Source organism: Leptosomus discolor, chromosome 2, assembly GCF_034619465.1.
Source record: "Leptosomus discolor isolate bLepDis1 chromosome 2, bLepDis1.hap2, whole genome shotgun sequence".
Classification (NCBI taxonomy): domain Eukaryota; kingdom Metazoa; phylum Chordata; class Aves; order Leptosomiformes; family Leptosomidae; genus Leptosomus; species Leptosomus discolor.
The window spans coordinates 98,086,084-98,094,909 of NC_141392.1; the positions used below are offsets into that span (position 1 = coordinate 98,086,084).

Consider the following 8,826-nt stretch of genomic DNA (forward strand, 5'->3'; position numbering starts at 1 on the left):
AAAGAGGCAAAAAAATACTTTGGTTCCTGTTGTGTTATTTTCTTATCGGAACAGAGCAAAACAGTGTAGTGGAGATATCCAACTGCAACAGCATGTCTCTGTCATCTTATCTAAAAAATCACCTCAAGCAGAGGTGATCACACATTGTATAAACCACTAGAGATCCTGAGTGTTTCCTAGCTGATGTACAAGCCAAGCATGCTCTGTCTTTGGCTGCATTCTAAATTAAGTCTCCCTTAAACACCAGGTACGTGCAAGCGTTTAATTTTCCAACTACAAATTTGGATTTTCATTAGATGTATTTGTCTCAGTATTTTACTACTTCCCTTTACATTCATTTTACTCAGTTTTAACAGTATTCCTATATCATTTATTTTACTAAGCAAAAATTAAGTTTCACACTTTTAAATAATATTCGCTGTAATTACTTTCTCTCCTCCCCTCTCTGCCCAGGGGGTGACTGTGATATATTAGTTTACATTTAAACTTGACTTTCATACATTAGCTTGTACTTTAAACTTAAGAATATAAAATAGAAGTTCCGGTATGTTTAATGATTGTCAGTTTAAAGAGAGATCTGGTTTATGAAAGTCCTCAGAAGCTGGACTTCAGAAAAACAAAATATTTCTACAAAGAAATTTAACAAAAAGAATTGCCTAAATTGGGAAAAAGGGGGGAAAATTTGAAGGAACCTAACAAAAGAACAGAAAAAAGCTCACACTGCTTATTTAGGATACTCAAAATCTTAGATGTAGAAGATCCTATCTACTTTATCGACCTACTGAATCAGTGAGTCTGAAGCTGCTGAAGATAGCACAGTAACATTACAATTCCTTACATTCCATTTATGTGCCTTTCTGAATAGTGTCTGCTGCTTCCAATTCACTGACTCCATCCAGTGCTTTTAAAAGCTTTTGTAAATCTAGTAACTGACTGGACTATGTCAGAAACATTGCAACACTCAAAATATAAGTCTTGATCTCTTGTCCTGTAAACACCTTCCTTCAGCTTACCCACATCAAATGACCAAGAGCAAGGACTAGTCATAACAACAGTAACAGATTACCTAAAAAAAAAAAAAAATCTGTATTATATTTATTTCTTCAAGTAGTAGTAATGAACACTGGTCAGAAAAGTATACAAAGGAAAAGAGTTATTTGGATCAATAGCACCTTAGATGTCAAAACAAACAGGAAAAGCTGACTCAACACTGTCTCAGAGGAATCAAATAGTAAACAACAATAACTGACAAAAACTTTTCAGCAAAAGAGGGAAAACTGCACCTTAACTGACATTGAAATTAGCTAACAACACAGGAAGTTTGAAAAAAAAAAAAATCCCTCATCTGAGTTGCTTGGTAACTACTGTACCTAAAAAGACCACTCAAGGTACCAAATGTCTATCTTTGTTCACTGGAGCTGTGTTGTTGAGCCACCCCATGTGCTCACTGACACCCTGACACTTAAAATCCACCTACCAATCAACATTGCTTCAAAGCGCTGATGCTGAGCGCAGGCAAGTTTTACTGCCATCCTCCCCCTTCCTCATATACAAAGCTTTAAAGTCTAAGGTCACAAGCACCTACCTGAAAATTAGCTCTAAGTTGCCACATGCCCATGTTTTAAGCACGAGAAGCTGCACTCATTCTTACAACGTTTATGGGTATTACAGCACCAAAAGCCAGAACCAAGACCCAGGTCCTCTGTAGCACAGATTTTGGCCAACAGAGCTCACAGTCTAAACATGCCATGGGACAAAAGAGGAAATTAATACCAGACAGTGCATCAGTGGCAGAGCCAGGAAGAAACCTCAACTTTACAACTCTCACACCAACACACTTTCTACTCTGGTTCACATTGGCTCAAATCCCATCATCTAGGGCAGTCTTCAAGAATTAAATTAACTGACAAAGCATTTTTGACAAGACAAGAGATTTGAATTATGAGCATATGAACTGCAATATAGCCACAAAAATGTGTTTGGAACTGTGAAATAAAATTTCAGTGTCCTTTCTCAAAAAAAGGATACAACACTTGGATGGAATACAGTTTGCTGAGCTTTGGCCTTTGAGCATAATCCAATCTGATCTTTCTTGTTCATTCACCTCCCATTAAACAGGACACTGTCAAAGACCTGGTTAACAGCAACACACACACAACAGATTTATTTGAAATATCAATATTGCTGTAAAGAAGGCCCAGGTGTAGTGATAAAGCTGTACGCCAGAAATATCAACACGTAAGTATCCACACGCCACCTGTTCCCTTATTTAAATCCCCTTTTATTATTTTAATCCCTCATTTAAAATTGAAGATCTAGCTTTTTAGTGGCACCAAAGCCCTGTCACAGATCAAAGAACAATCAACATAAATCTGAGTATCCAATTCATTTTCAACCAGCTCTTCTACACTATTTTTGTGTTTCCCTCACCCTAAAGACTTGAGACACCAACTGACCCAAATCTTACCACACTGCTACTGAAATCTCAGTAGTCTGACACACCAAATAACCACATCCCCAAACCTATCTATAATCTCAAAATACATGCTGCTCCCCTCACTGACACAGCAGACCCCTTACTACTTGCTGTCACGGTATTTGAAAGAAGGGCAAACAGCTCAAGACATTTTCTTTATTAAAGCTTCGCTATCCAGAAGAATTACATTCACTAGCCAGAACTGTACCTCATTTCAGCGAACAGGAAGAAAACGTAAATTTCAAACAAAGGATTTAATTAGAAGACAAAGAAACGCAGAAAAAGTACAAAGAAACTTTTTCTTAATCATACAAGATCAAATTACTGTATCACAGAAAATCAACCTAACAGTTACCTTTTGAACAGAGTAACCTCTCCTCAAAAACCCCACGTTCCTCACCCTCGCTTTACAGCTAGAAGAGGCGCATAGTGCTGCACTAGAAGTTGTGTTCTGCCACAAAAATGCCTTTACACTGTGAAATCTTTCAAATGTCTTTTGTTAAAAATGCTGTTTTCCTGGACTGTCCCATCAATGAATACTCTTGAATCCCATGAAAATTAAGCATAATCAAAGATTATACATAATTTTATTAATCTCTCCATCACTGTATATACCTCTAGAATTTGTAAGCTCACTACCAAGAGACATTTCCCTGAAAAGAAAAAGATGAGGACACATTATTTTTCTATCACCACTGCTATGCTCTTCAACTCTCTTCCAACCTCAAGTTCTGTAAGAACTGTTTCAAGTATTTTCAGCTTGAACCTAGTATAAACATTAAGCTGTGTAACAGGTTGCACTGATTATTTGTCAGTCACCCCAGACAGAATAATTTCATTTGCAACACCTTTTGACATTGTCAATGTCTCTCTGATAGCGAGTCGCTTGCAAACACACATTAGAATTAGGGTAGGGTTTTTTTCAGAAATAGTTGGAAGCTTAACGGCTAAGCCTTGTGAAGTTTTCCACAGAAATACACATCCACCATGCAGCTATATTGACACAACTCAGTCAGATGTCACAAGCTGGTCGTCTTTTTCACTTTTTGCTGCTACATAATGAACATTCATATCCCAATTTAGTGGGCTTTGTCATTGCTACTGCATAATATTGCCTTTCAAAAATATTCCCGTGCCATAAAAAAAGTTTCCGACATAATATGCCTCAATAAAATAATAAAACAATGGAAGTTCATTATTTCCTACAAATAATGTATCTCCTCTTAGTATTTTTAAGACTTGGACTTAAGAATATTTAAGTTGACCAGGGAAAAAATAATTTTTATATTATACTACAAACTTCCAGTAAAACAGCTAAAGAAACTTCTGACAGCATACATTGGCTCAGCTCTTTGCACAACATCACTAGTACTTACTCCATGAAGTAGAGCTAAGCCTTCTAAAAAAAGAGAAGGTGACAGAAGTACGGCAGATAAGAATTATAGGCTTTTTAGAGCTTTTGCTTTCTTAGAAACACCTTACCATTGTGTTGAATTACTTCAGTTAACTACATTAAATTAGATCTAGCCAAGATGGTTCCCACTTAGGTGCCATTTCAGCTGCCTGAAATTCTTGAGGGTTTGGCCAATGTAAAATGCACATAAAAACTGAATAACTGAGTAACAGGAAATGACAGCTGAAAAACCTCTCGGTGTTCAGAACTCCACACTCGTATGCGCAATCTTTAAAGGTAACTACAGAAATTAAAAGCAGAAGCTACTCAGTAAAACAAAAAGGGAGATGAGTAGCAGTTCCATTGTGAGGTACACACTAAGTGTAAAAACCACTCAAAGTTAAATTATTCCAGGGAATATAAAATGCAAGTTTTCAAGATTTCCCTTACAGTGTGTGCCAAACCTTAACAGATCAATTTATTAAGCAAAACAATCCACAAAATAGTGGTGTTAGAAAGATGCCATATGTTTACCACACTTACACTTAATCCTACAATATTTCCACTGTCTAGCAATGTTACTATCCCTTTCTATAAAAGCAAATGTATAGAAATTACATAATGGATTAACTGCTACGTAAAAGACAACACCACAAGTATTATTTGTATAGAACAGTTGTTGTCATCCCATGTTCCTGTCTTTCCTTCCTCACTTTCACGCTTCCTTCTGTAGGCTATTTCTACGAACTCAATCTACAGTGCATAAAGCGCTCTTCTTCCAAACCCTCACCTCATGGCTGTAACATGTCTCCGTTGTGATGACCATATAGAAAGCACACTCACAACCAATGGCTCTTCTAACGCCTTACAGATATTATTTACATTCCAGTAGCAAGCAAGAAGCGTGCACACATTGCCTTGGAAATCACATCACATCCAAGAATAGGCTCTGAAAATACTACCAGGCCACTGAATCCCCCGGGTACTGCCGATGACTGCATTTGCTCCTACAGTTGGTACTATACACAAGAGTTAAACACAGAAATTGTTGTTGATGATGCTAAGTTTGAGAGACGGGAGGAGGAGCCCGGAACAGGTCAGACCAATAGCAGGAAGAACAGCAGGGTCTAAATTGGTGTTTGTTCCTCAGGTCTGTATGGGGCAAGAAGACATCAACGGCTCAAGAGGCGGGAAGGGACAAGCACCGCTACGAAGGGGCAAGACGTAATAAACGCGGGGCAGGGAAGGCGGTGCGGGAAAGCCAGCAGCAGCACGGCTCCGGGCAGGGGGCCTGCGGCAGGGTCCCGCACGGACGCCGAGACTGGCGGGGACGGAAAAGGCCGCCGCAGGCAGCGAGGCAGGGGCCAGAGCGCCATGTCAGGCAGCGGGGCAAGGAGCCCGGGCCCCGGCAGGCCCCGGGCCCGCGGGGCGCAGCCTCCGCAAGGTCAGCGCCAGAGTCGCGGGGCCGCGCCAGGGCGGAGCGGCACAGCCGGAGCCCGGCCGGTGAGCGCCCCCCGGGCCCGCAGCCAGACCGCGGCCCGCCTCTGCACAAGGGCCGGCGGAGGCGAGGCCTTCGTGCCCTGCCCGTGCCGGCGGTACGGCGGCGGAAGCAGGCCGCATCCTACCCGGGCCGACATGCCGCGCTAGGCCCCGCCGCCAGGCCAGGCCAGGCCAGGCCGCGGCCCCGCCGCCGCCGCCGCGGCAGGCCCAGCCCAGCCCAGCCCTACTCTCCCGCCGCGCCCCAGCGAAGCTAGGGCGAGGCCGCGCAACGCGGCGGAGCCCTTCGCCCCCGCCCCCCCCGCTCGCCCCTTCCTCCTTTACCTGCCGCGGCCCGGCGGCGGTAACTCACCCCGCTCCGCCGCCCAGCGCTGCCCCGGCGCCGCGGGGGAAGGACGCGGCGGCCGCGCCGAAGGGAGAGAGGGCGGCGCGCGCAGCCCCGCGGCCTGTGGAAGCGGGGGTGCGGGCGGGCTTCCCCTCCCGCGGCCCAGGTGCTCCCGGCCTGGCCTGGCCTGGCTCGGCTCGGCTCGGCTGGCGGTGCCGGCCGCGTGCCCGCTGCCCCGTAGGCGCGCCCCCGCGGCGTCAGGCGAGCGGCGCCGCGCCGAGGCCGGCTGCTCACGTGACGGCGCTGTTTACGGGGGGGTGGGGGGGTGGCGGGCGCGCCGTCGCGCTGCGCAGGCGCCGGCCCGGTTGGGCGGGGGGCGGACAGGGGCGCGTCCCCCGCGGTGCGGGGATGGGCCGGGCCGGGCCGGGCTGGGCTGGGGGGCAGCGGGTGGGTCAGGGTGTTTCGGGTGTTTGGTGCCGCTTGCGGGCTGCCCCCGGCGAGGCCTGCCGGCCCGTGACATAACTGCGCTTACGGCCCCCGCGAAGACGCTGTCACCGCAGGCGGACTCCGTGGCTCACTCGGGGGGTGCCGGGCACCCCCGCGGGAGTTGGGGACCGAGGCAATGAGAAGCGCCTGGTGGCGGCCCCGCGGCGTGCCGCGCCGTGCGCCTGCCAGGCCCCGGCCTGCGGGCCGGTGGCCGGGAGGGCCCGGGGGCGTTCCCTGAACCCCGCGGCGGGGTAGGGAGCGGGGCGCAGGCCGCTGCCCCGCTGCTGCTGGGGGTGGCCGGCCCGGCGCCGCTCGGGCGGGCCCGTAGGTAACTCTGTGCCCTTTGTAAGTGGCAGCTGCCGGCCTCCTCGGTGCTGTCCGTGTTCCACGAGCAGCTGCTGCCGGTCCTTCCCGTGCGCCGGCTGCCGCGGGCAGGTCCTTCCGCTCCCGGAGTGCCGGGTCCATCGGTGCTTCGGGCTGGACAGGAGCTGTCTCCAGAGCCTGTCAGTCCCGGGGAGACGCGCCTCACGCTGGCTCTCAGCACACGCGCTTCCTCCTGGGCCTTCTCTTTCTCTAGGAACAGCTTCTGCGTGAGCCCCGCAGGTACCTGTGGCACGCGTTCCCACATAGCCCCACCGAAGGGCCTTTTATGAGTTTGGCAGGTCATCAGGACCTGAAGTAATTTAGTCCCTACACAATGTTATCAGGGAAAAGGGCTGTAGTTTGCATTATAGCGTTAGTTAAATGCGATGTGCGTTAACACTGCTTTCAGCCTGATTGATAGTGTAAAATGCAGTACTGGGGGTTTATTGCATATACCAAGTTTCAAATTGATTACACCAGAAAAGAGAAACAGATTTTGAACATTATTTAAAAAAAAACGAATTTAGAATTACCTTCTGAACGACTATATATTAACACTGCCTTCAGATATTCCTTATATTCTGTATTGAAATGCAAACATTTTACCATGTCAGGACAAAAAAGAATAACAATATGAGGAAGTTAAAAGGGATTGGTTTTCCTTTTGTTAGTTTTTTTGGGTTTTGGTTTTTTTTTTTCAATTCCATTTTGAGTCTTTGAGATGTGTGTTCTCTAGGGCCTTCTGTGGTGCCATAAAGGCTGAAATAGATTAAATATTTCTCTTGCTACCATCGCAGTAAGAAAGGCTTTTAAACTGAAGGCATGGTAACACAGCGACGTTTTCAGCCACTACACAGAGTAGAAACAAAGCACAGCTTTTAACCCGTTGGGATTTTTTTCTCTCTGTCCTTCTTAAATCACCTTTATGCAAATCACCACAAGTTTTTTTCCCAATTTTTTTCCTGTGCTTTCCCAGTTACAGAAATTCTCTCTCCTTTCCCACGCAAGCATCTTTAAAAAAGTATTGCCTTCTTATGATGGCACAGAACTGAGCTACTCGGATGGCAGCACTAATTTCTTCAAAGGCTTTTTAGGCACAGTCTCTCAATAAGGTGCTAAACCTCTGATATGCTGTCGAGATTATACTAAGAAATGAAATTACTGTCTGAAGTGAAATTCAGTTAAACACATTTGCATCACACAACTTTTCCAGAATTCGACCCTCTTGATCTCGTTACTTTCGACACAAGCAGCAGGCGGAGCGCTGCTAGTCATCTGATCGTTGTTCATTGCGCTATTCAGAGCCTTCTTTAGACTTTCAAAAGTCACGTAACTGCAGTGACCCACCTCCGTTTAATACAGTTTGTGTACTTCTTTACTGCCATGACCCATGCTGTGCCAGTCCCTTTACAGTCATAATTGCCTGTCACATATATAGTGAACTTGCCCACCTGCAGCACCTATGTTGGGGTTTAATTTAACATTTGGGAAAAAAAAAAAAAAAAAAGAAAACACGACAATGGACAATTTAGTAAGTATTACAAGAATCTTTGTGTACAATGACGGATCAGCTATACACAATTACGACTGCACCATCTGCTATGTTTCCTAGCAATGTTTTTGTTGTGTCGTCCCTTTACACATGAGCTACTTGGTAGTAGTCCAGATCTTGCAAGTTGTTTCCATTGGAAAGCAACCTATTTATTTTCAGGAAACAGTCTACTGGTGCCCTGAACACAAGAGAAAGCAGCAGCAGCAGCAGAAGGCAGTTTCTTTGGTTACAGTTCCAAGTCTCTTTTCAGCCACAACTCTTTCCAAGAGATTCCTGAATTATTTTCCTTACAGCCTTCCTCTGCCCTTCCATGTTTTTTTCTAAACGCTGTTTTTGAAAATATGCTGTACACAGTCAGATATTGTGCTGGTCTTAAACACGGCTCGCTTTTGAGTGTTAAGTGCTAGTTTGCCAGCTGTCAAAGTGTAGAAAGGCGTTAGATTGCTCCGTACGCTTAACTGGGTAAAGACGTTGCTGGGTATGGTAGCAGACTAACGGGTGTTCTCCCATGGTGCAGGGTAGTGTTTGCTACTGTCAGAAGCTGAGATATCTTGTCGCAGTAGGCCAGTAACTATTCAAGCAAAGTCTCACAGGAACATCTTTTTTTGGCCGGGTATATCTATTTGAATTTTCTCAAGATGTTTGATTTAAACTATTTTAAAACACAAGTGTTGCATTTATTTTGTAAATTATGTAACTTCATAGAATGTTGTACGAAGCAGAATTAGACCTCT

At 45.8% G+C, this 8,826-nt stretch overlaps 1 protein-coding gene across 1 annotated transcript in view; it reads right to left on the minus strand.

Moving 5' to 3' along the window:
- Positions 1–5,724, minus strand: part of PHF3 (PHD finger protein 3) — a 51,620-nt gene extending 45,896 nt beyond the window's left edge. Inside the window, exon 1 of the mRNA XM_086482492.1 lies at positions 5,691–5,724. The gene's annotated coding sequence lies outside the window, so the exon portion shown is untranslated. The remainder of the gene's footprint in view (positions 1–5,690) is intronic.
- Between the last annotated feature and the right edge of the window lie 3,102 nt (positions 5,725–8,826).